Source organism: Sus scrofa, chromosome 4 (genome assembly GCF_000003025.6).
Source record: "Sus scrofa isolate TJ Tabasco breed Duroc chromosome 4, Sscrofa11.1, whole genome shotgun sequence".
NCBI lineage: Eukaryota > Metazoa > Chordata > Mammalia > Artiodactyla > Suidae > Sus > Sus scrofa.
The window spans coordinates 41,433,982-41,457,253 of NC_010446.5; the positions used below are offsets into that span (position 1 = coordinate 41,433,982).

The 23,272-nt window shown below is 48.7% G+C and overlaps 1 long non-coding RNA gene across 1 annotated transcript in view; it reads right to left on the reverse strand.

Moving 5' to 3' along the window:
• LOC106510019 overlaps positions 1 to 22,506 on the reverse strand; it is a 28,083-nt gene extending 5,577 nt beyond the window's left edge. Inside the window, exons 1-2 of the long non-coding RNA XR_002343201.1 lie at positions 21,670 to 22,506; positions 18,214 to 18,455 (exon numbers count right to left, since the gene is read on the reverse strand). This is a non-coding gene — a long non-coding RNA (uncharacterized LOC106510019). The remainder of the gene's footprint in view (positions 1 to 18,213; positions 18,456 to 21,669) is intronic.

Below are 23,272 nucleotides of genomic sequence, written 5' to 3' on the forward strand. Positions count from 1 at the left end.
TTTCCCAACACATGGGGCTGGAGAGGACCGCTGTGGGCCAGTGGTCAGAGACACACGAGCGGGCTTTCTCAGCTGGGGAGAGATGCTCCCATGTGTACCCAGGAGGGAAGAAGTCAGTGAAGAGGATGGAGGCTGAGGGACAGGGAATCCAGGGGATGCTCAAAGCAGTGATAATCCCAAGGAGGTGAGAAGATCAGAAGTATAACCGCCTGGGAGGTCCCGTCGTGGCTCGGTGGTTAACGAATCTGACTAGGAACCATGAGGTTGTGGGTTCGATCCCTGGCCTTGCTCAGTGGGTTAACGATCCGGCGTTGCCATGAGCTGTGGTGTAGGTTGCAGACGTGGCTCGGATCCCGCGTTGCTGTGGCTCTGGTGTAGGCCGGTGGCTACAGCTCCGATTAGACCCCTGGCCTGAGAACCTCCATATGCCGCGGGAGTGGCCCTAGCAAAGGCAAAAAGACAAAAAATAAATAAATAAATAAAGAAGTATAGTTGCCTGTAGCTCAGTGGAGAGATGGAGCAGAAAGAAAATGCTGGTCCCAGATGCTGGGAGTAGGGAGGGACAGGGAGTGGAGGAGGCCACACCTGACGACCCCTTTGCAAAAAAAATAGAAAGCAGGGTCATTCCTAGGGGTGGGGAGGGCCTGAGGAAAGTATTAGGCGGGAACCAGCTGAGAAGGCAAGTGTGAGGAGCTGACCCAGTCCACATCAGAGGCTGAGAGCAGCGTGCAGGCAGCTGGCCCTAGATCCTGGGTGGGGGTTCCTGGGCTCTGTGCTGGAGGCAGGCCTGGGTCCCAGGCCTGGGAGGGGGCTGGCAGTGTGGTGAGAGAAGGGCAGGACTGTGGGGAAGAAATTGAACATGGTTAAGTCTGAGGAGGCAAGGAACTCCAGAGCCTGGCGAGGTCCCGGAAGAGACACCGTGGGAGGGAAGAGAGAGCAGGAAGGAAAGAGGCTGTGTCCAAACACATGTCAGAGGTGGGATGACAAGCTCTAGACTGTGGCCGGGCAGGCTGCATGGACAGTTGGCACAGAGAGGTCAAAGAGCAGGTCCTTGACCTAGATGCTGAGGTCTCCCACGATGACGGTAAAGTTGAGGGAAAAAAGCATCAAAGTCCTCAGAGCTTGAAAGGAAGAACTTGGAGCCGTGGAGGTGGCCATCAGGGGACAGAGGATGTCCAGGGAGAGACTGAGGGTTGCCTCTCAATAACCACCCTCTCCTTCCTCAGCAGTAGGGGATGGCTTTAGTGGGATTTAGTTGGAGTCATTGTCATCCAGACTTTTTTTTTGGCTTGCCCAGGGCATCCAGAAGTTCCTGGGGCCAGGGAATCGAACCCCTGTACAGCAGCAACCCCAGCCATGGCAGTGACAACACTGGATCCTCAACCCATTGAGCCACCAGGGAAATCCGTCTGTCATCTAGACTTTTTAAAATCACATTGCCCAGAAGTTCCTGCTGTGGCTCAGTGGCAATGAACCCAACTAGTATCCATGAAGATGCAGGTTCGCTCCCTGACCTTGCTCAGTGGGTTAAGGTTCAGCTTTAACCTTAACTGTGAGCTGCGGTGTAGGTCACAGACATGGCTCACATCCAGCATTGCTGTGGCTGTTCCACTGTCCACCATCTGCAGCTCCAATTGGACCCCTAGCTTGGGAACTTCCATATGCCACAAGTGTGGCCCTAAACAAATAAATAAACAAAATTTAAAAAAAAATGAAATCACTTTGCCCAGCCTAGCTGGTGACTGGATGGCCATGTGACCACTCTGGGGTATTTCTGGAAGCTGTTCTTATGTCCTTCCCTCTGTGGCCAACCTGGAACTGGGGCATGTGACTGAAGCTTGTGCTGCCCACTGGGCCATGAGAAGGTGTGTCGCATCCAAAGAAAGGCCAAGCAGTGGCTGGGAGTAAGCCTAGGTGATGACACTTTATGAAGCAAACACTGGCCCTGGACCACCTATCTTTGAGACTTAAAGTCTTGGGAGTTCCCATTGTGGCTCAGTGAGTTAAGCACCCTACATAGTGACATAGTGTCCACGAGGATGTGGGTTTGATCCCTGGCCTGGCTCAGTGGGTTAAGGATCGGGCATGGTGGCAACCTTCGGCATGGGTTACAGATGTAGCACAGAGCCTGTGTTGCTGTGGCTGTGGCGTAGGCCTGCAGCTGCAGCTCCAATTTGACCCCTAGCCTGGGAACGTCCATAAGCCACAGGTGAGGCCCTAAAAAAATAAAATAAAAAATAAAGTAAAATCTCGTGTTCCAGACACTGTTTATTGGAGGCTTTCTGTCAGCAGAGAAACTAATCCTGAACATTACAGATGGTGTATGAGGAATGGCCCATATTTCACAGGAGAACCACTTTCTAGAACACACGGTGAGCACGTCTTTGCCTATAAAGAGCACTGGGAAGCTTCAAGAGGATCCATAATGGCTTCCAGGCCTGAGGTAACGTGGGAGTGTGAGAACAAACAGCCTCCCTCACAGGGGCTCTGGGCAGCTGTGTTCCTTCCTTAGCTCAAGCAAGAAGGAAGAGGGAGAGGCTGCAAAGAGCTAGAAGCCACAGGGAGGGTGCTGTCAGAGGAGCAGAGTTTCTTAAAAGCGAAGCTGAGAGGCTTGAGAAAGCCCTCCGAATTGGGAACTTGTGTCATGGCTTTTTAGGGCTGTACCCGCGGCATATGGAAGTTCCCAGGCTAGGGGTTGAGTGGGAGTTGTAGCTGCCAGCCACAGCCATAGCCAGAGCCACACAGGATCTGAGCTGAGTCTGCGACCTACACCACAGCTCATGGCCACGCCAGATCCTTAACCCACTGAGTGAGGCCAGGGATCAAACCTGTGCTAGTCAGATTCGTTTCTGCTGCACAACAGGAAGGCCAAGAGGGTCTCTATTTAGGACAGAGGTCAACAACGAGAGCCAAGGGCCTAACCAGGCTCACGGTTTTCAAGAGCGTTTAGCCAGTCTCCTGCTGAACTTGTCAAGTTTGGGGAGACTCAGCTTCCTTCCTGCAGTCGCCTCACAAGGCTAGAGAGCTGGGCAGGAAGCCAGCCCAGGGTGGGGAGGGCAGGGGAGCAGGAAGGGGAGCGGCCCTCGGAGGAGCCGTCCCAAGGGTGGGGCGCCGTGTTGCCCACTTTCTTATTTACCTGTTTCTTTTCTTTTTTTTTTTTTTCTGAAAAAAGGTGGCACACATACACCATCGGAGATTTTATTGATTGAAAAGCATAGTTCAAGATCAGATTTGCAACATCATTGTGAAACATTACTTGTGTGTTTCTAACCCAAATTCCATATTCACTTCAGAGGATCCCACACCTCTGTTTTGAAGGGTGGACCCTTAAACAGGGTTGAAAATGCAAACCTGGGGCAAGCATGTGGATCTTGAAGAGGCTGTTTCGTAAGCCACAGCCTGCCAGGCCCCCAAAGGAGGTCGGTGCAAGACTAGCCAGAGGGAGACCCACTCGGAACAGTGGTGAGAAAGGAACGTGGACTATAATTTTAAAGGGGCAGCTGCAGGGGTCAAAGCCCAAAGAGAGACCTGGGCCTGGGGGAAGGGCAGGGGCCACACCTGAAAAAGGGAGCCACCTTCCTGATGAGGACCTGACGGAGGAGCTGGGCAGACCTGCAGGTACCTTAACTAGTTCACAGTTCAGAGCCAGGACAAAGTCCTAAAGTCAGTTAGAGGAGTTTAGCACAGGGTTGGGTGGGTTCACAGCCAGGAATTCCTGCTGTTGACACAATCTCTTGAGCTGAAGATGCCGCAAATATTCACCCCACCCCACCCCACCCCCGGCCAGGGTAAGATGCAGGCAGAGCTCGGTGGGATGGGGCTGGACTTGGAGGTGACACCATGCTTTCCAGCTGTGAGGAGAAGAGGCTACTAGCACAGATCAAGGGTGAGACAGGACCTGACACAATGTGCAGGAGCTGGCAGCCTGCACGGCCACCGTCCTGAAACATATTCCTCTTCCATTAACCCCAAGGGGAGGAATTTAGCCACACTGCCAGAGACAGCTGTCCAGGTCATAGCCGTGGTGCCTGCAAGGAGTGAACTGCCAGGGAGACCCTGGACCCTAGAGACGGCTCTTATTGGAGTCTTCCGTGCACGAAAAACAAAGCAATAAGCCTTAAACTCAGGCTTTACACAAATCAATCAAATCAGAATCTCCAGGGCCAGGAACCAAGGACCAGTGGATTGTCAAACTCCCCAGATTATCTGCAACGTGCAGCCAGAGTTAGAACCTGAGGTTGGCCTCTGGCTCAGCCATAAAACTTTGGGCAATTTACTCAACCCGCACTTCAGTTTTCTCATGTGTGAAATGCACCTTATAGGGTTCCTGTGAGGGTGGGGAGCACTTAGGCAGGGCCTGACATGTCCTAACTCTTTGCTAAGCATCAGCTACTATTATTAATGGTAGTCAGGATTCAGTCTGCAAACGCAACCTGAGAAGTGATGGTTCACCTCTTTGGCTCTTTTGAGATTTGTCAAATCTCATCCTCTTAAACAGTGGTGTGGTTTGAGGGTGTGGGAGCAGGAGTCGGCGGGGGCTCGGGGCAGGGGGTGGGGGGGGGTGTCAGGTCAGGTTCTGTGGTGTTAATGGATAATCACATTTCTAAACAGGATAGGGGAGAAAACCAAGTCCCACACAGGCTGGTCATTATGTCTTAAAATAAGAAACTACCTTTTCAGGAAATCATTGTCTACATTTGACTTTTTAAATTCTTCTTTTTCGGGGGCAGGGAGGGTAGGGTGGTGGGGGTAAGAGTTTTATTAAGCTATCATCCTCATACCATATGATTCACCACTTAAAGTGCTCAACCCAGTAGTTTCCAGAACATTCCCAGGGCTGCATATTTTCCTGGTTGTTGTCTGGTTTTCCTAAATCATTTTCCAAGGGCTTGTTCCACTCTTGCCCTGTCTGGTGATCCCGGTCTGGACTTGGAAGAAGGCTGCCAATCCAGCACTGGTGCATTTGAAACTTCAACATGCCTCATACGGAGGGTTCCTCAAAAGGGGACGATTCAAGAACGATACTGTTCACGTTATTTTCCAGTTTGGGTAACAGAAGCCATGCCAGAAAAGCTAAGCACCAGCAGCACAGGGTTCAGCAAGTAAAGCCCAGGGAGGAGACAGACAGGAGGGGTGCAGATGGAAAGAGGGGTCTTTCCAAAGAGTGGGGGAGAGAAGGAGCAAGAGACTTAGCCTCCCCCAGGCTCATTCTCCCTAGGGTTGCTCGGCAGGCCTCTTCCTGTCCCACAGGTAGTAGGACAATTTCTAGCATTTTCTAGAAGCTCATGGGGAAGGTGAGTGCACCACCGTTTCCAGGTGGAATTAATCTGTGATGCTTCCCTCTCTTGGAAGGTAACCCAAGTCGGGGACTCTCTCTAGGATTTGTGGTGCAGGATCCTTCCTTCAGGGTCAAGTCCTAAAATTTTCCCGTCTCTCCGTGGAGTTATCCCCCTCATCTTTTTGTTTTTATTTTGTGTTAGAGATATTTCTCTGAGCACCATCTCAGCCCCCAGGTTCCACAGTCTTAGGCAAACCTTTTTTCCTACCATCATCCTAGATAGTTTTCAGGAGTGTGTTGTTTGTGTAAACACATGCGCACACCAACAAAGATTTTATGCTTTGTAATCTCCAAACACAGCTGTCAGGTCTACCAAACCATGAGTGGTATTTCTAGACTGTCTGGGGATGAAGCCATCACAAAAAATTGTGGGTATAAAGGGGGAGGCTCCTGGAGTTCCTGTTGTGGCTCAACAGTAACGAACCCAACTAGTGTCCATGAGGATGGGGGTTTGATCCCTGGCCTCTCTCAGTGGATTAAAGATCTGGTGTTGCCGAGAGCTGTGGGGCAGTTTGCAGATGTGGCTTGTATACTGAGTTGCTGTGGCTGTGGCACAGACCAGCAGTTATAGCTCTGATTTGGGAAATCCCATATGCCCCGGGTATGGCCTTAAAAAGCCAAAAAAAAAAAAAAAAAAAAAAAGAGAGGCTTCTGACTAGTTAGATGGTGCCAAAAACTTTACCTACCACAGAAGGTCAAGCTTGCTCTATTTTTGTTTTTGTCTTTTTAGGGCCACACCCATGGCACATGGAGGTTCCCAAGCTAGGGAACCTACACCACAGCTCATGGCAATGCTGGATCCTTAACCCACCAAGTGAGGCCAGGGATCGAACCCACAATCTCATGGTTCCTAGTTGGATTCATTTCTACTGTGCCATGACAGGCACTCCCACATTTGCTTTAAACCAGAGCTTCCTTAACTTCTCAAAAGAAGCAACTGTTTAAAAATGCAAATTCCAGAACCCATTCCCAACCCCCTAAAGCAGCAGAAGTCAGGAAAGATGGTTCTACAAATGCCTCCAGGTGATTCTTATCATAAGAAAGCATTTTCCCCCAATTTTTTAAAAAAACTTTTTTTTTATTAAAGTATAGTTGATTTACAATGTTGTGCCAATTTCTGCCATGCAGAAAAGTGACCCAGTCATACATATATTTACATTCCTTTTCTTATACTATGTTCCATCATGTTCTATCCCACGAGATGGATGTACTTCCCTGTACTGTACAGCAGGACCTTATTGCTTATCCATTCTAAATGTAATAGTTTGCATCTACTAATCCCAAACTCCCAGTCCATCCCACCTCCTCCCCTACTTTTTTAAAAAAATTCAGCTTCCTCCTCCCTTGAGATTCCAACTTCAGTGGGGGAAGTGGGAGCAGGTAGAAGCAGGTTAGATAGAATTTTTTTTTAGGGGTGCCCCTGCAGCATATGGAGGTTCCCAGGCTAGGGGTCAAATCGGAGCTATAGCTGCCGTCCACAGCCAGAGCCACAGCCACAGCCACAGCAACTCAGGATCCGAGCCATGTCTGTAACCTACACCACAGCTCACAGCAATGCCTGATCCTTAACCCACTGAGCAAGGCCAGGGATGGAATCCGTATCCTCATGGATACTAGTTGGGTTCATTTCCACCAAGCCACAACAGGAATATTTAGACTGGTGTTTTTGAACACAGTAGCTCTGATGTACAATCTATCAAGAATCATCGCTGAACTTCAAACATACTTGAAGTTCCATCCCTGGCCCAGGCACTTCCATAGGCCATGGGTGCAGCCAAAAAAATTTAAAAGAAAATAGCCTGCTTAAGACCATCTAGCTAACAAGTAGCAAAGCCATTCTCACCAAATCTCAGACTAGCCACCAAATGCTCCACCCCTGAGCTCATCCTGCCCAAATGGCTTCCAGCTCAGGGTTCTTCTGAGCCAAGAAGCCTCCATATCCCAGTTTCCCAAGTCAGGAATGAGGCTTGGCCCCAAAGCACACACCTGCCCCGTATCAGGCCAGCAAAGGTGGGCTATGTCCAAAGTACCTTTAGGTCAGCTATTCCCACTAGACAGTGGATCCGGATCATCTGGGAAAAGTATTAAAAATGCAGATACCTAGGCCCTACCCTCAGAGATTCTAACTCGTTATGTCTGGGACGCAGCCCAGCCAAGTATAGCCAATGAATCTGATGCAAGTAGTTGGAAGGCTAGGCTGAGAAAGGAAAAAAGGACAAGGGATGGGGTGGAGAGAAGGGGAGAAGGAAGAAAGGAGGGAGAGAGGGAGAGAAAGAAGGAAAGAAAGCAGAAAAGAGTGCCCTGAATGAGCAATCAGCCTTGACAGAAGGAAGAGAAACCCCCAGGGAGGGGAGAGGAGGCTGGATCCCTAAAGACTCTCCTCTCTTCCTCCACGCCTAGGTAACTTGCACTCCTTCAAGCCTCGGCTCCCACGTGACATCACCTCGCACTTTCTCCATGGCTCCAGAAAGAGTTGGGGCGCCCCTTCAGGAATCTCACAGGCTTTAGGTCTAGGCACTGGTGCATTTTCCTTATCACGGTGGCTCCAGTGGCGGGCATTCACTGCTTACTGCTTTGTGGGGGAGTTCATCACCTTGCGTGGGTGAAGCCACAACTCCATGGGCTGGTGCCTGCTGAGTGGCTGCTGTGCCACCACGGAGCTGGAGGAGACCCAGATGTCTAGCAAGGTCCTGAGCTGATGTTCCAAAACCAATAAGAGCTCTTAAGGCCCCCGAAGTGATAAGACCCCATCCCAACCCCCATCCCCAGGCCAAGACTCTGAGTCTCTTGAGAACTGCGGCCCTGCCAGACTCTTTCCTGAACTGCCAGGGCCATGCCTGGTGGGCAGGCACAATCAATGATGCCCATAGTTTTCATCCAGCTGAGGGCCCTGCGACACATGGAGGCATGTCGACTTGCGTGGGAAAGAACACTGGGAATGATTTCTGAATAAGTGTGTGACCACACAGCAGGTGCGACATTCCATGCTCACAACCATTCCATGCTCACCAACTTGGAAGACACTCCTGTTCAGAAGCAGCACCCGCACATGGCTAACTCCTCAGTCTCTCTTCCTCCTGCCCATCTGAGTACCTGACCCATAGCTCGATCTTTCCACAGTCAGAAGCTGCATCTCCCCACAAACTCACCCCACTGGGTCCTCATCCTGTAAACTTCATCTTCATGAGTAGCCACCCAACCCAAACATCTAGCAGGCCTCTCCCTTTCACCCCAAGTCTTGCTGGTCCTTCCTGAATAGTCCTTGAATCTTTCTCCACCTCCTTATGTCTACCTTGTCTTCACATGTGGTTTTGTTTGTTTGTTTGTTTTGGGGTTTCTTTTTTTTTTTTTTTTGGTCTTTTGTCTTTTAGGGCCACATCCTTGGGATGTGGAGGCTTCCAGGCTAGGGGTCCAATCAGAGCTGTAGCCGCCGGCCTATACCACAGCCACAGAAACGTGCAGGATCTGAGCACATCTGCACCCTACACCACAGCTCACGGCAACACCGGATACTTAATCCACTGAGCAAGGCCAGGGATTGAACCTGAAACCTCGTTAACCACTGAGCCACAGTGGGAACTCCCTGTCTTAACATATTTAAAGCCCCATCATTTCTCAGCTGCAGTGATGAAACAGCTTCCCTTCTTTGTCCCTTCCCTACCCAGGGAATATAGCTGACATTTCTATGACACAGATAGGGACAGGGATATAATGCTTTGGGCCAAAGACCACCCTCCTCGGCGTGGCTATGAGGCCCATGCGACCAGTCCCAGCTCCCTCTCCAGCCAGGCTCCCACTGTCCCCTAAAAGAACCCCCGTGCCTGAGTCCCTGAACCACCTCTGCCCCGCCCTCTCTCACCTCTCCATGCCTTTGCATATGCTGTTCCCTTTGCTGGGAACATTCATTGTTATTAACTTTGATTCAACCTTCAAGACTCTGCCCCCTCCAAATATCTTCTTCCACCTTCCCTCTCAAGGCTCCCTAGCCTCTGGCCCTATGTCTGTCACAATTACATATTACACATTACACATTATATCATAAATGCCTATTACTTATCTATCCCTGTCACATGCCACACACCCCTACACCCTACCCCAAACTTGAAGTCTGGGGCTGTGTCTCTTCTCTCTGTATCTCCAGCACCTGGTGCATTACCTGTCAATAGCGACTTAATGAACATTTGTCAAAGGGTTGAATGGCAAGGATACAGCAGCAGGATATGAAGAGCTATACCTGCTTGATTCTCTTCGTGGTGTCATGATTTGTGCATCTTTGTTTGTTTTTGGCATTTCATATTGGAGATATCTATGCGTGAAAAAAATTCCTGTGTTCAGTAAATCATACAAAAATCCAGCAGAAATTGTGAAAACTCTGAAAGACAACATGGCCATTTTGGAAAAGCAAGACAATAAGACAAAGTATGAGCTAAAGCAATAGCATTCTTATTAAATACATGTGTTCCAAAGCCAAAAAACAACGTAAAATCTTAATGAAGAATTCCAAGTACGGACGGTAATCTACACCTAGGGTCTCTATAAACACATTTCAAGTTTTAAAGTTCTTTCCCTAGTTTATTGAGACATAATTGACATATAATTGGTTGATTTTCATACTAAGGAAAATAATTTTTTCATTACTCAGTTAACGAAATAGCAGGCAACATTTTTTTTTTTTTTTTTTTTTTGGTCCTCACTTGCGGGATATGGAGGTTCCCAGGCTAGGGGTCGAATTGGAGCTGTAGCTGTAGCTGCCAGCCTACACCACAGCCACAGCAATGCTGGATCCCAGCCGTGTCTGCAACCTACATCACAACTCACAGCAACACCAGATCAACTGTGTGAGGCCAGGGATCCAACCCGCATTCTCTTGGATGCTAGTCAGATTCATTTCTGCTGAACTACAATGGGAACTCCATGGGCAACATTTTTAATGTTTTATTGAATGTTTTGTTGAAACATACCAACTTATTCTTCAGGAAGCCATTTCTTCCAAGGACTTAACACAAAATCCAGCACGTGAAGGTCTTTTGCTAGGCAACCGAGCTAATGGAGTCCTTTTTAGAACTTGTATTAAATGAGGCTCAGCATTTGCTACAAGAACCATGGTTGAAAATAGCACACCCCTGGGGAGTCAAGATTGTGATAGAATCTAGATGGCTATCAATTCAAGATTAGGTTTCCTGAGTAGGGCCAACGGTGCACACATCCTGTGTGGTTGATTTAAAAGATTCTTTTTTGGATAGCAGGTGACAGGAATCCCATTCTACAAGGGAGCAACTTGCTTAAGGCTGAGCAACTATTAAAGAGATGAAGACAGACCCATCTCTACTCAAACACAGGTCACAGCCTCCTCTTCATAAATCCTACACCCCTAGGGTCTTCACTTTCGCTAAATCCATCATGCATTTTTCCACACCTCTGCCATTTTCTCTACCTGGGATGCACCCCCTCTAATTTCTACCCAACCATACCCTATCCGTGTGCCAAGCCCAAGTCGTTGAGATAGATATAAGAATTCCCCTATTATCCCTTCTATATAGAACTTTTGGCTGGACACTTGGCCACAGACTATATTTCCCAGCCTCCTTTGTAACTAGAGGTGGCCAAATGACCAAGTTCTGGCCAAGAGGAGAGGTGAGCCACTCTGAGTCTGTGCCTTAAAACATCTGTTTGCTCCTCCATCTTCTCTTCGCCCTTGCCACAAGGTGGAAGGTCACAGTGGAAATGACCAAGTTTAACCCTACAGCTGAAGACAACACCCAACAAGACACTGGAGAAAAGCAATGGGAATGAGCAGAACTGGGTCCCTGAATGGCCCTGTGGAGCTGAGCTGTACCAGCAGCCTAGTGCCACCTACATCTGCACTGTCATGGGAGAGAGAAATACAATTATCTCTTAAGGTTGACCTCACAGAGATTACTGTATTTGGGGAGCTCCGCCACAGCTTCCATATCCATCATCTCCTCTGAAAGTGATTCCCCGAGAGCTCTGTCTGAAGTCCTGTCACGTCTTTGGTGGCTGCACTCATACAGCATCCGTGTGCCATTACAGCCACCTCCATGCTTGGCATCTGTCACCAGGGGCCTGGAAGATTCTCAAGGGCAAAGGCCACACCGATTTCCTCTTCGATGCCCCCCAGTGCCATCTTCACAACATCCTGAAGCACAAGTCATGTTTGTTGAAGAAGCGAGTGAACACACCATGTTTCCCACTCAAATACTGTTTATAGAAAGGAAGCAAAGATAGCAGCAGTGGAGTCAACACACAACGCATTTAAACAGAAACCAGAAAGGATGAGGCTGACAAATAGGAGGGCTGCTGTGCCAAGCTGGGAATAGCAATTCTCCAAAAATAAATGTAATGTGGTAACAAAGCCTGAAGAGAGGGCACTGAAAAACACAGATGGTTCCTGGAGCCCTGGAGCAGCCCCCCCTCCCCATGACCACATAGCCCTGGGGATCCCGAGGTGGGGATGACCACATGCACTCAGGACCTGGACAACCGCTTCTGCAGACTGGGTACCCAACCACGGGCACTTGTCCACAGAGCCAGACCTATAAATGCAGTTTCTCTGAGATACTGGGAGAAGACACCCACCCTGTTCTCCCCACTGCGGACATATACGAAGGGAGAGTATTTTCCAGGCCATCAGAAAAACTCAGCGAGGTCTGGGGCCAGACTGCTGAGTTGGAATCCCAGCTCAGCGGCTTACCAGCTGTGCGACCTTGGACAAGTAGCTTACCCTCTCTGCATCTCCATTTCTTTACCTCTAAAACACAGATGATAACAGTACCTCCTTCCAAGGAGGTACTGTTGGAGGAGTCAGTGCGTTCATCCTTTAAGGCACCTAGGACAAGGCAGTTGCTTTTGTGGCAGGTGCTGTCATGGGCATCATCCTTGTCTTTGTTGTCCTCACGCTTACAGGTAGCTCACAACCCTCTGTGCAAGAGGCAGAGTGCAAGAAAATGCCCATTACGCAGACTAAAAATACTGAGGCTCGCAGTGCTCACTGTGGCTCAGTAGGTTAAGAACCTGACTAGTATCCATGAGGATGCAGGTTTGCTCCCTGGCCCAGCTCAGTGGGTTAAGGATCTGGCATTTCTGTGAGCTGTGGTGTAGATCGCAGACGCAGCTCGGATCCAGTGTTTCTGTGGCTGTGGCGTAGGCCAGCGGCTGTAGCTCTGATCGGACCCTTAGCCTGGGAACTTCCATATGCCGTACGTGTGGCCCTAAAAGCAAAAAAAAAAAAAAAAAAAGAAAGAAAGAAAGAAAAAGAAAAGAAAAAAATACCGAGGCTCTAAGGGATTATGGGGCTTGCCAGGGGTCACCAAGAAGAGAGGTTACCCTGACTGTCCCTCTGGTATCCCGGCTCAGAATCATGTGCTAGTGGGAAAGTCTGCAGCCTCCACCTGGGTGATCTTCTCCCACTTCCAGAAGAGCTCCTGGACTTCAGGAGGGAGAAGCCCCGGGCAGGCCAGGAGCTGAGGGGAGACGCTCACCCCCTCCTGTCTGAGTGACTGCTCAGGAGTCCAGGTGAGGAGCCAGCTGCCTGCTGCCCATCCCCCTGCAGCCTCCTGACCCCCCCCCCACCACCTTGGGCTCCGGAAGCTGAGCCTTCTCTGCAGGCTGCATGGGGTGGGGTTGGTGGGGGCACCAGGAAGACGTTTGGGTGTTTGCTGATAAAAATAGGTGAAGATCGGCAAGGGGACCAGAACATCCCAGATGACATGAGTAAGTCTATGTAAAGGAAAGGGTGAATGAGGAAGTATAAACGAGCAAAGAGAAAAAAACACGCTTGGGCCGTGTCAGAGCACAGGTGTTTCCTGTGACGTCCAGGCTGGCCGGTTAGCCGAGGTGATCGGATTAGAATAAAGCCAGGCTGGGGGAGGGGCACATGTGGCATCGAGGCAGACACAGCAAGGGACCCAAAGAGAGGCAGGGAGAGTCGGGGAGCCACACACAGAAAAAAGAAAGAATACGAGGAGAAGGGAGACACAGGAAGGGAAGAAAGAGAAGCGGAGAGAAAAGAGAGTCAGAGAGCCACACCACCACAGAACTGGGATCCTCTTCACTATGTCACACTCTCAAAGTGCCCCAAGCCGAACAGAAGCAGACTTCTCCCCTTCAGGGAGTGCTCAGGAAAGTTCTAGAGTGTTCCAGTCTCTGGGTGCGGACTAGTATCCCTGCCCCCGCCACCTGGCTAACCTCCCCTTTTTGTCTCTTCTTGATTCAAAAGGACTCTCCGGAGTTCCCGCTGTGGCGCAGTAGTTAACGAATCCGACTAGGAACCATGAGGTTGCGGGTTCAATCCCTGGACTAGCTCAGTGGGTTAAGGATCCGGCATTGCCATGAGCTGTGGTGTAGGTTGCAGACGCAGCTCAGATCCTCAGTTGCTGTGGCTCTGGCATTGGCCGGTGACTACAGTTCCAATTAGACCCCTAGCCTGGGAACCTCCACATGCTATGGGAGTGGCCCTAGAAAAGGCAAAAAGACAAAAAAAAAAAAAAAAAAAAAAAAAAGGACTCTCCCCCTCCCCACCAGCTCTGTTTTTTTTTTTTTTTTTTTTTTTTTTTTTCATAAAGTTGAGGAAAAGAGGCTGTCACGGCCCCTCTGAGTCGAGCAGGTGAAGCTCTGAGGACCAGTGTGCCCACTGACGGCCTCTGAAAATAGATCACGTACATGCATTCCTAGCTCCAGGATGGGGTGTCACGTGACAACCAAGATCCAGACACCCTCTGGCCCAAGGTCAGTGCCCAGCAGTGATGGAGAGGCCCAGAGGCCCATCTGTCCTCCAGGGACAGCCACTCCCTTCCTTCAGCTGAGCAGGCACAAAAGTGACCGCAAACCAAGCTCCAGCAGAGCTCGGTCTCTGTCTCTGGAGAGGCCAGCCTGGCGCTCTGTGGCTGGCCGCCTCCACCTGCTGTTCCCAGCCCCTGAGCCCCACACTTCAGCTGCAGGCCTCCCAGGCCCCCTGGAGTTTGGCAGCTCCATGCTTCACCCCGTGCACTTCCTTCCAGGTCAGGCGGGACTCCAGGCCGGGTTCCTCCACCACCCTTGTCTTAGTTTCCTGAGAAGCCTGAGCCAAAGGCTGCCTGGGGATGCACGCACGTCGCATCTGCTTTCAGGTGCAGGAGATTTCAGATTTCTATCCCTTCCTTCCTGGATCCCTGACCCCTTAGTCAGGCCTGCAGGACGGGCCAGGGAATTGCCTGTGCTCCAACAGCTCCAAACCACAGCCCAGCCTCAAGCCCACTTGTCTCAGCCCAGAAAACACGAATCCACCCACACTCAATTCCTAGTCTAAATAAATCCGTAGTCCCAGCAGCTCTGCCAAGCAGCAGGTGCATAATAAGAATTCCTGGATGGATGGCTCTCAACTTCTCGTTCCTGGGAGTCTATAGACCATTTTTTAAAAATCTTCCTTCAGACCAGCCCAGGTGCCACTCAGCCTCCTCCTCTGTTTGTGCTGCAGGCACCGGGCCCGTAGGTAGAAACCCCTTCTTGACCTCCCAGGTGGTAGGGGTCAGAGGACTGCAGACTCTGCGGTGTTCCTGGGCCGTCCCCCACCCCGAGTATCAATGTCCTGTGGCTGCCATATCAAATTACCAAAAACCAGGTCGCTTCAAACAGCAGAAATGTATTGCTTCATGATTCTGGAAACCAGAATTCAGAAATCATGATCCCTGGAGTTCCCGTCATGGCTCAGTGGTTAACGAATCCGACTAGGAACCATGAGGTTGCGGGTTCAATCCCTGGCCTTGCTCAGTGGGTTAAGGATCTGGCGTTGCCGTGAGCTGTGGTGTAGGTCGCAGACGAGGCCTGGATCCCACATTGCTGTGGCTGTGGCGTAGGCCGGTGGCTACAGCTCCGATTCGACCCCTAGCCTGGGAACCTCCATGTGCCACGGGAGCGGCCCAAGAACTGGCAAAAAGACCAAAAAAAAAAAAAAAAAGAAATCAGGATCCCTGGACTGAAATCAAGGACTCTGGTGTGGGGACAAGAGGAGGTGGCTCTCCCTCCAGAGGCTCTAAGGAAGCAAGTAATCTGTGCCTTGTCTCTTCCGACTTCCCATCTCTACTTCCACCGTCATATCGCCTTCTTCTCTCTTGTGTCAACTCTCCCCCTGCCTCCCTCTTAAAAGGATACATGCGATGGCATTTGGGGCCCACCTGGATAATGCAGGCTAATCTTCCTATCTTGAGATCCTTAAGCACATCTCGATTAACTTTAATTTAATCACCTCTGGAATATGACAAAGTCCTTTTCTGCTCTATAAGGAAGGTGACATTCACAGGTCCAAGGGATTAAGACGTGGAAGTATTTAGGAGGCCGTCATTTCATCTAACACACCTGCCAGTGCAAAAACTCTGAATGCAGAAAGATCCAAATCCTCCCGAGTCCAAGATCCATACCCTCCCCCACCAGCCACCTCCAACCATCAGCAGCAGTTGAGCGACGTTAGAGTTGGTGACATGGAGGGAAAAGCATTAGGCTAAGAGGCCTGGCCTTGAGGGTCACCTCACCCCTTGCTAGATCTGTGACTTGAACACGTTGCTTAGTTTATCCAAACATCTATTGGATGCCTTCTGTGTGCCAGGCCCTGCGCTAGGCATGAGCTTCCTGAAAAAACGGAGGAAACAGAACATTCAATACTGCGCTGATACACGGCCAGTGCCTGGACCTGTGCCTGACTCATAGTAAGCATTCAATAAATACCAGCTACTACTATTTGTAGTAGATACTCAGCACATGGGATTTATTGTTTTTATTTTTATTTTTTTTTATTTTTGGCTGCACCCATGGAATGTGGAAGTGCTGGGTCCAGGGATTGAACCTGTGCCACAGCATGACAACACCAGACCCATAACCTGCTGAGCCACCAGGGAATTCTGGGTGGGATCTGTTAACATCCAGATCATCTAGGCGTGGAAAAACCAGGATAAAACAGAATCATGGAAGACAACAGAAAAAAAAAAAGGGTTCCTCCATATGGTGTTTGCTTTTCACAACCCCCCTGTGAGTTGGGTGATATTTTATTTTACCAGGGAAAAAGTAACGCTCAGAAAGTTAAGATCCTGCAGACACAGTTGCTGCTCAGCACCTACCCATGTGTGACTCCAAATTTCCCAGCTCCCCTGTAGCTACGTGGGCCCATGTGACCACTTCTGTACAAGGGACTGTGAACAAAAGTGACAAATGTCACCAGGCAGGATAAGGAAGAGAAAACCCCATAAAAGTACCCCTAGCTCCCTCGTCACCTGCCATGGTGACCATGAATGTTTGCCCTGAGATGGTATAACCACAATATTGAAAGAACCCAGACCCTCAAGACACTGTTGGAAGAGAGCTATCTGAACAACAGAGGACTTCCTACAAGCAAAAAAACAGAAACAAAATACAGAACGTGTGTCTGTTGAGCTGCTGAGACTCAGCCTGTTTGTCATCACAGTATAGCATATCCTTGGATACCAAAACCCCCATTTTTCTGACGAGATGTTTCTCCATCATCCTTTTTCAAACAGGCTTCTTAAAAGTGTTGTCTGCCCTCACTGTCTTTACTTCCACACCTCCCCCTCATCTTTTCATCTCTTTGATCAGCCTTCCAGCCCATCTGTCTACTGAATTGGCCCTGTGACCACCATATTGCCAAATCCAATGGACAGTATTAGACATTTTCCATAACAGATTTCTGAAAAGTGTGATTCTGCTGAATGAAATATTTTCCTCTCTTGGTTACTCTAGCGAAAAGCAACAAAACCTCATCCAAACTGGCTAAAACAAACATATAATTTGTTATATCACAAAGGAAAAGTCTCGGTGGAGGAATAGATTTCAACTGTGATAATGGATCGCCAGTATCACCAAAGATTCCACTTTTTTCCATGTCTCCTCTCTTTCAGCTTTGGTATGGTGACTTGAGCCCTAGGCCGGCTTTCCTTATGGTCACAAGAGAGCTGCAACTGTTCCAGATATCACATGCAGACTTCTGTCTTAAGAATAGGAAGAGTTTCCCAGAAGCCCTTTAGAACTCTTCCTCTCATGTTTCATTGGTCAGAATGTGTCACATGTCTATTCCTAAACCAGTCACTGGCAAGGGGAAAGGCATTACCACCACTGGCTTCCACTCAAGAGCCACTCTTCTAGAACAGGAAGAACCACACACCTGTCAAGAAGGATAAAGGGACAGATCTTTCTTAGTGTCCTCTCCTGGGTTATCTTTCTCTGAAAGTACCTGAATTTTTACTTCCACAGGGATTTTATGTCCAGACTTCTACTGGTTCTACTCCACACCCTCTCCCCAGTAGTCTCATTCATCGCTATGGTTTTAAGTTTCACATATATGTCCTGGAGTCCAGATCTCCACCTCCAGCTCTAAACCCTCTCTTGAGATCTAGACCCAAATATAAAACTGTTTGCTACCCAAGGTCCCAAAGGACCCTCAAACTTGATGTGTCTAAAACAGAACTAATCTAGACCTTCCTGCCCCAACTTCCTCAGAGTTGTTCTTCTTTTTGGGTCTGTGGTTCAGGTTAATGGAATCACCTTTCACTCTCCATTGCTCCTTCCACTCCACTGAATTGGTCATCAAAGCCCTGGGGCTCCAGACTGAAACCTCAAATTTGTCTCCCCCTCCCCATCCTCATAACTGCTGCCTGGGTTCAGGCTCATGGTCCTCTCCTGGGGCATCACAATAGCCCCTAACTGGGCTCCTTGGTGCAGCTTGGGAGCCCTCAATCCTCCTAACACAGCCTCCAGAGCAATGGCTCTATGTCCCTTCTAATCCCCAGTCCCCAGCTTCTGAACACACCTGCTGGGACTTGCATGGGCAGGCCCTGCCTCTGTGGCCCTTTCATCAATATCCCAGCCACACTGACCTTCCACATGACATCTCTCTGGGCCTTTGCACATTCTGCCTGGAATATCCAGCAAGCTTCTTCTATTCTTCTTTAGGCATCCCCTCCTCCAGAAGGCTTTCCCTGATTGGCTCCTGACGAAATTAACCAGGGTCTGCTCTGTGTCACAGCATCCTTCAATGATCCAAAAAGCATTTACTGCCTGCTTACCATGTGCCAGGCACTGGGCTATGACAAGGAACATGACAGACATGGTCTCTGTCCTGTGGGAGGGAGAGGAAAAGGAAACAAAGCTATGAGATGTTAAAAGGAATTGGAATAATGAGGGGGAGGGCCTCAGGGAAGACTTTCATGGACACCTGAAGGATACATAGGAGCTCACCAAGTAAGGGGGGAAGGGGGACTGGGCAGAGGGATTAGCCCGTGGACAGGCTTGGAGGTAGTAAGGAACATGGCATATCAAAAATATCAAGATGTTGGAGTTCCCTGATGGCACAGTGGGTTAAGGATACGGCGTTGTCACTGCTATGGCTCTGGCTCTGGTTATAGCTGTGGCGTGGGTTCAATCCCTGGCCCAGGAATTTTCCATGCCATGGGTGTGCAAAAATGTATCGAGACATCAAGCTGAAACCTTCTAAGGCTTCTCTTGCTGGACCCCTTCCCCATCCCCGCAGCCAGGCTCACTGAAGAGTCTTCCCTACCACGAAGAGTCCCTGACCTCCTCCTCTCACTATTGCAGCATGTAGCACTCAAGAAAGGCTCAGGGGGTTTGGGGAGAATGGAAAGACAACGGGTTGGACAAAGGTGTCACATGTAAACTGGGAGCCGCTCCTCACAGGCAAGCATATTCCCAAAGAGAGGTTAGGGGTAGAAGCCCCATTTGGAGACTCCACCTCATAAACCTAGAACCTGGGACTGCTACCCTGTACAGAAAAAAGGGAGGGAGGGGAACTTTGCAGGTGTAACAGGGTATTGAGATGGGGAGATTATCCTGGGTTTCCTGGTAGACCCCAAGTGCAATCCTTGTAAGAGGGAGGCAGAGGAAGATCTGACCCACACAGAAGAGTAGAAGGCCATGTGACCACAGGGGCAGAGGTTGAAGTGATGCAGCCACAAGAGAAGGGATATCGCAGCCACCAGAGGCCCAAAGAAACAAGGAAGATATGCTCCCCTGCAGAACGGGTTAGCCCTGCTGATGCCTTGGTTTCAGCCCAGTGATACTGACTTTGCACTTGTGGCCTCCAGAACTGTGAGAGACCAAAATTTCTGTTGCTTTAAGCCACCCCGTTTCTGGAAATTTGTTACAGGAGCAATGGGAAATGAATACAGTGAGTGATCTCATAGGATTCATTCCTGTTATTCATTCAATAAACATCTCCCAAGTGCCCACTCTATGCCAGCACTGCTGTCAGTGCTGAGATGCATGGGACAGAGCAGGCTTTGCCCCCACAGAGCTGCAGTCCAGCTTGGTGCTGAAAGTCCAAGGGTGTGTAGAGGATTATCTGAAGGAGCTTGCTCTGAATACCAACAGCATCATGGATGAGAAGAAGGAGAGAATGGTCATTTTAAAGGATCCTTTGAAAAAAAAAAAAAAGCAAAGAAAACATGGACCTTCATAAAATAGTGGCAAGTACACTTATGAGCACAGATGTACTCTTCAGAGAAACACAAAGTTCTCTGGATCCTTGCCAAAGCCCAGAAAGCCTTATACGTCTTTGGGGCTGATACTGGTCAGTCCCTGCATTTCCCCCTTCAGGGAACACAGGCTCCTGCAAGAGAGGGGTGGGACTTCAGCTCTCACTGGCCCATAGAAATAGCCTACCCCGGGAAGACACCCATAACAGCGTCCTGAAAGAGTGGCTTTTCAGTATTAACGTAGAGATTGACTGCATGTAATTTACGCCCAACTTGAGGCTGATGTCATGACTCTGGGCTTGCTTTAGAGGTGTCAGAACATGTTGGGCTAGGAGATCCACACTCCAGTGAACTCGTGATTCCCCACATGTAAGCTGGTCACATCCACAGGCAGTGACCTCATGTAATCACCCCGCTGGTGAACTCCAGAGCAGGCCATCTCTAAAGCTGGCTAAGCTCCTAGCACCACCCAAGCATTACTACATAACCTGATTCTGCAAAATACCTGCTCATCTTCTTGGCCACAAGATTCACTCTGTCTGAACAGCCCAGGAAGAAGCATGGGGTAGGCTGGGGTGAGGGAGGAGGCCAGGACATTCCACATTGTGCCGCATCACTGAGCCCTCCCCCATCCCCCACCTTCAGAGATCTGACAGGATCCTTCTTTTCACCTCTTTTGAGAATTATCACTTCCAACGATGAAAATACACTTTGAAAACTGTTATAGAGCCAAGGCTGAGTGATGCTTTTTTTTTTTTTCTTTTCTTTTTCTCTTCGTGTGTGTGTGTGTGTGTGTATGTGTGTGTGTGTGTGTGTGTGTCTTTTAGTCTTTTTAGGGCTGCACTGGTGGCATGTGGAGGTTCCCAGGCTAGGGGTCTAATCAGAGCTACAGCTGCTGGCCTACACCACAGCCACAGCAATCCAGAATCTGAACCGCATCTGCCACCTACACAACAGCTTGGGGCAAATCCAGATCCTTAACCCAATGAGCAAGGCCAGGGATCGAACCTGCAACCTCATGGTTCCTGGTCAGATCCGTTTCTGCTGCACCATGATGGGAATTCCTTCTTTTTTTTTTTTTTTTTTCCTTTTTACAGTCACATCTGCAGTATATCAGTATATGGAAGTTCCCAGGCTAGGAGTCCAATTGTCCCATCGGAGCTGCAGCTGCCGGCCTACACCACAACCACAGCAAAGCCAGATTGGAGGCATGTCTGTGACCTACACCACAGCTCACAACAATGCCAGATCCTTAACCCACTGAGCAATGCCAGGGATCGAACCTGCATCCTCACTAGTTAAGAACTCTTTGGGTTCTGGAGTTCCCGTCATGGCACAGTGGAAACAAATCCGGCTAGGAACCATGAGGTTGTGGGTTTGATCCCTGGCCTTGCTCAGTGGGTTAAGGATTTGGCGTTGCCGTGAGCTGTTGTGTAGTTCGCAGACTCAGCTCAGATCCCACTTTGCTGTCACTCTGGCGTAGGCCGGCGGCTACAGCTCTCCTTAGCCTGGGAACCTAGCTGTAGGCCGGCGGCTACAGCTCTCCCTAGCCTGGGAACCTCCACATGCCGCAGCCGTGGCCCTAAAAAAGACAAAAAGACAAAAAGGCAAAAAGGCAAAAAAAAAAAAAAAAAGAACTATTTGGGTTCTTAACCCATTGAGCCACTATGGGAACTTCTGAACGATGTTTTTAATCACTGGCATTATTCAGTTGCCATTGGAAACAGTGAACTCTACCTCATTTTTTCTGGGTACAAAAAAAAGAAATTCTTCCTCTAAATTGGGTTTCAGTAGCCAAAACAGAACACATTAGCAGATTCCCACCCCACTCCCTAAACTCACCCGCCTCCAGGCCTGCCTGTCCAAGGTAGTTTCCAGAGTGGAGCCTGTGTAGTAAAGAATTAACCTTACCCAAAGACAGGTCTGGCCTTTGTCCTCAGCTCAAGTGTTGTATGGCTAAATTTTAGAATGTCCTACCCAATAAGAGTTTACCCGAGGCCTTGGACCACACTGGATAGTCTAACAATGTGATTTATGGTGGGGGTTTTGGCCACATAGTATCAGCTCAGCTTCCAGAAGGGCTGGAGATGAAAGGTCAGCCAAGCAGGTGATCCACTGTGGCTAACATGACTGAGCCTAAAAGAAAATTCTGCAAGCTAAGGCTCAAATGAACTTCCTTGGTTGACAATATTCCATGTGTTTTGTCACGTGTTGTTGCCAGGAAAAGTTGGTGCTGTCCCTGGATCCCCTGGGAGAGGACAGCCAGAAGCATCCCTTCTGGAACTTTCTGCTCCATGTGTTTCTTCCCTTGGCTGATTTCTGTCACTGTAATAAACTATAATCGTAGTAGCTTTCAGTAAAGTCTATAAATTCTTCCAGTAATTTATCAAAACCGAGGGTGGTCTCAGGAACTCAGAAGGACCTAGAAATTATCATATTACATGAAATAAATCAGACAGAAAGATGCAGATCATGTGATAACACTTACATGTAAAATAATGATACAAATGAACTCATTTACAAAATGGCAACGGACTCACAGAAGACAAACAATAGTTACCAAAAAGAGGGGGATAAATGCGGAATCTGGGATGAAGAGATATACACAATTATATACAAAATAGATAAACAACAAGGACCTACCACAGAGCACAGGGAACTATATGCAATATCTTGTAATAACCTCTAATGGAAAAGAGTCTGAAAAAGAAAAAAAATACATATATACACATACATATTATATGTACATATTATACATACATATGTGAAAAAAATACATATATACACATACATATTATATGTACATATTATATATACATATGTATAAATGTCCACTTTGCTGAATACCTGAGACATTGTAAATTACTATACCTCAAAAAAAAAAAGAAAAGAAAAAAACTGAACATAGTCTTGGGGATCCCATGGCTTGTAACTGATATTAGAAATGAGAGTGGTCTTGGGAAGTGCCTCCTCACTCTGTATTGGTTTTATTGGTTTGGGGGGGTTCTCTTCCTTTTTCATTTTTTTAAGAATTGATTTCTATTTTTTCCATTATAGCTGGTTTACAGTGTTCTGTCAATTTTCTACTGTACAGCAAAGTGCCCAGTCACGCCTACATATATACATTCTTTTTCTCACATTACCCTCCATCAGGCTCTCTCACAAGTGACTACATATATTTCCCAGGGCTATACAGCAGGATCTCATTGCTAATCCATTCCAAAGGCAATAGGCTGCATAAAAATATGAAACGCTTCACGAATTTGCATGTCATCCTTGAGCAGGGACCATGCTAATCTTCCCTGTATTGTTCCAATTTTAGTATATGTGCTGCCAAAGCGAGCATTCTTTTCCTTTTTTTAACAGTTGCTCACACACACACACACACACACACACCCTCCCCCTGTGGCATATGGAAGTTCTTGGGCCAAGAATTGAATCCAAG